A 4,604-nucleotide genomic window follows, 5' to 3' on the forward strand; every position below is an offset into this window, starting at 1 on the left:
ATGAATCCCCAGGGTTGCCCGTGGAACGGGCCCTACTGCTACCCTCTCGCTCCATCATGTTCTTTAACTTTCGGGCCTCTGTAGCTTGAGCAAACGCCACCATCTTACCATAGTTCATGTCAGAATTTAAGGCAGTTGTGGCAGCCTCATTAATAATTAAAGGGCTAAAGCCCTGCACAAATCAACACACTCTGGTCTCCATGGTGGGCATCATGTGAATAGCATATTTTGATAGGCGCGCGAACTCCATGTGATACTCCTACACACTCTTACTCCCTTTCTTAAGATTCTAAAACTCTGCGGCATGGTCTGCCCTAGTCTCGGTAGGCAAGAAATGGTCTATAAAGGCATCAGCAAACTCACTCCGCCTCGCTAGAGGGCTCCCCTCCTCCCGAGAGTCCTCTCACAGCTCAAACCAAGAATATGCCACCCCTTTCAGGCGGTAGGCGGCCAACTCCACTCCCTCCGTCTCAGTAGCACGCATAACCTGGAGAGTCTTAGGCATCTCATAAATGAAGTCCTGTGGGTCCTCCTCGAGATTAGCACCCGTGAACACCGGAGGATCCAACTGCAGAAACATGTTCACCTTTGAGCATTCTATCAAACACTATGTGTGTATTAAGGTTTCATGGCCCTTTTTATGAAAGACTCCACCAACCCATACCCCATTCTTTTCTATCTTTAACTCACAACCTCCCCACATACCTTAGGAATACATGCATGCAAGGTAAGTACTCCCATCCCCATGAATTACCTTACTAATGGCCCATTTTAGTAACATTTTGAAATTAAGAGTTTGGGTGATAGAATCTTACCTCTTAGGAAGAAGACCTAGGTGCCTCTCTTGATAATCTTTAAGGTTTTAAGTGAGAATTGAAGAACAATTTGATGAAGATCACTTTCTCCCTCTAGGACTCTCTCTCTCACTCTAGAGTATTAGATTTTACTCAAAAATGGCCCCTTACATCTATTTTAACGAAGTAGGGTTGGGTTTTAAAAACACAGAAATGAAGCTCCGGAACAGGTTCTGTGGTCGCATATGCGACCGCATAATGGTTATGCGGTCCGCAAAATGACCGCAAAATTGGATGCCAAAACTGGAGAGGAACTGACCAGGTCTGCGGTCACTATGCGGCCCGCAAACCTGTTCTGCGGTTTGATAATGCACAGCAGAACGGTTCTACGGTCGCATAGTGCATCACAAAGCCTCCCTCTGAAATGGTTATACGATCACATAATGGGCCGCAAAATGACATTAAAATGGCCCAGAAGACTGCTCCACTCTGTGGCTATTCTGCGGTCCGCAGAGTGGTTCTGCGATCGCAGAACAGACCGCAGAAATGCCTACTTCTGCTAAACGATTTCCTTTAACTCCCCAGCGCACTGTTCAATCCAAAAAGTCCGAACCGTGGCTCGCAAGCCTGCCGTGAATAATTTCTACTATTATTAACCTCTACGCCTACTTTGGCATCATGGAAATTCGGGTTTTTAGGAAACATTTTACGGGGCCTTACAACAAGGTCGTTCTACAAGATTTCCTTCATTCCCCAACCCAATCTTTACATAATTGAGATCAACAATCCTCCCACAAACCATATTGGTGCATGCATGTATAAATAATACTCTTATACAAAAGAATCATACTCTCAATCAACCATCTTCTACCCAAATTTGAAATTGAAATCTAGGGTATGGAACCTTACCTCTTAGATAAATAACATGTGTGGTTTCTTATTGGATTTTAAGGCTTGAGCAAGATTGGATGATTAGAATGTTAGGTTTCCGTCTTCTCTCTCTAAAATACTCTTACCTCTCTCTAAAACCATCAGATAATCACCTAAAAATAAGCACCAAAGGCTATTTATCAAAATGGGGTCAGGTTATAAAAATAGGAAAATGGACCCTCCAAACTCAGGTCTGCGGTCGCAGAATGGGCCGCACAATGGGTATGCGGTCTGCACAATGGATCGTGAAACTGATGCCCAGAACTGGGCTACACTGGTCAGGTTTGCGACCATTCTGCAGTCCACAAACCACTTTTGTGTTCCCAGAATGATTCTGTGGTCACAAAATTGACCGCAGAATCACATTCTTCCAGCCGTTGGGAATTTGGTCATAACTTCTTGTAGGAGTGTCCAAATGACGAACGGTTTGAAATGTTAGAAACTGGACTTGAAGATATTTCATTTGATAGGTTGAACATCACATAACTCTTTATATATATGTAGATATGCTAGTCCAAAATTTGGTCTTGTGCGTACTCATTTGGAACTTTAGTCTATCGTGTAATTTCCGACTCGACTTAGACTTAGGGCTCTCCTTAGACCCCATATCACTTATAATATGTCTCGTACACTTATTATAATATCCAATTTATATCCATCATATTAATAGTCCTCAAAAATTTTCGGGGTGCTACTTTCTACCCCATTTAAAAGCAATCGTCCTCAAATGTTTTACAAGTCCCTTCTAAGAATAGAGTTATCATTTTTAACCATTATACATAGGTACTTATGACTACATGGGTCTTATACTTCCTTTCCAAAATCTCAATTTACTTATAGCCCTTAGAATTTGGCTATCTTTACAAATTCTTAAAAATTTAGGCAGAGTTTTCCCTGTAACTGGGCCTATCTACCTATCATAGAATCATCAAAATCAACCTATCAACACATCCACAACTCGATAAAGCATTACAATGTATATCAACAACACTAATCTCATCATTACATGCATTATATTATCAAGAGTGATATCTGGACATGAGCTCTACATATTTAAATCATAACACATTGAAAGTACATTTCGAATCACAACCACTTGCTATACAACCAAGGCGAAAATATTTTCTTTCCACAACACTTTCGACCTTCAAGGTGACCTTCTCGACTCACAGAATTCTCCATAACACATCAACGTAGACAATCTCAACTCTCGGACTTATCCAACAAGGATGGCAAATAAATACCCCTCATAATCCAATTATCCATTAACTTCACCTTCATTAGCTTTCACCGGAACGATAGACAAAGGATTTCCAACTACCTTCTTAGACATAGACACATGAAACACCGAATACATGGATGACAATAATAGGGAAACATCATACTCATAGTTTGGCCTATTCCCTTCAAGATTTCCTAAGGCCTAATGTGACTACACATACTTTACCATCCTTAACAATTCACCCAGTATATTCATAGAGAAAATTTTGAGAATAACCTGTTCACTTTCTTCAATTCTAAATCTCTACGCTGAACACCCAAACTAAACCATTGGCGACCTCCAACAATTACTCTAAGATGTGCTAGCATGAATATGAATATAAAATTTTCTATCCAATATATTTGATCACGGGATGCTTCTTCTTCTTTGACATGTTTGAATCCTTTAACCCCCATATGTTACTACCAATAGGAACAACGAGGTTCGAGATTTGGCTGGAATTATTCAAAAATCCACCAACGTGCCGAGAAGGGTATTTTAAGAGGTTATATCCTAAGAGACATGAAATTTGCTATCAATAGTGCTGACATGGTTAATCATTGTAACGACATCATCGATTCGATAAATGAGGCATAGAGTTGCCTAGTACACATTGATAATGTGGGGGCCATGTACATGATTTGGAGATGTAAAAGAAGTGAGTCCTTTTAGACCTGTGACACATGGAAGGCATGGTCGGGAGGATAAAGACATTAGTGTCAGTTATTCTTGGAAGACTATGAGTCATAAAAAGGACAACAACAATTGTTTCATCCTATATGTGCTTTGTTCGGCAATTGTAGGCCTCAAAGAGAGATAGCCGAGTATGTGACACTAGTCGCCTCTTGGAATGTAGGAAAAATCAGTTTAACTCGAAATGAGAATATTCTGGCACCTTGAATGTGATATGGGTTTCAAAATACATGTAGTTGCATTATTCTCTTAACATTAACTACCACAAGGGATAAATATGCCACAAGCCCATGAGGTTGAAAAAAAAGTTAAACACTTGTAAGATTATTATCATTCTGACAGCTTAACCCTTCACAATAGTTGATCCTATATGAGAGGACTAGAGATAAAACAATCTTGTCTTTCAAATTAATATGCTCATCATATGTGCCAGAATCTGAAACATCCACCTGGAATGGGGAGGGAAAGTCGTTGTAAGGATGCTTAACTTTCAACCACAGATGAGTGAAACCATGTAGCTAGGACATCTTAATGTTGGGATGAAATCATGTATTGGTTAGAGAGAATGAAGACTTTGCTCTGAGCTAGACATGTTTTTTGCCATAACAGCTCTCAAGCTGCAATACCAGGCCACTTCATGGGAAACTACAATACTAGGAACAAAGTGAGTTACTCACTGAGGCATGATCTAAGTGGACATTAAAGTCATACTAAGATGGGCAAACAAAAAGATCTTCCTGGGACGAATTTGTGAAAATCTCAAATTTCCCAGAAACTTTTATACGGACAAGTGACCCCTTTCAATTGACATTTACACATATGATAGGTGCTGAGATATGCTATCATGTTACTCGACAGTAAAAAGGATTCATGATAATATTCACAAAGGAGTGAAGTGATTGTTCAAACCATAGGAGCCACATACA

Source organism: Nicotiana tomentosiformis, chromosome 4 (assembly GCF_000390325.3).
Source record: "Nicotiana tomentosiformis chromosome 4, ASM39032v3, whole genome shotgun sequence".
NCBI classification, from domain to species: domain Eukaryota; kingdom Viridiplantae; phylum Streptophyta; class Magnoliopsida; order Solanales; family Solanaceae; genus Nicotiana; species Nicotiana tomentosiformis.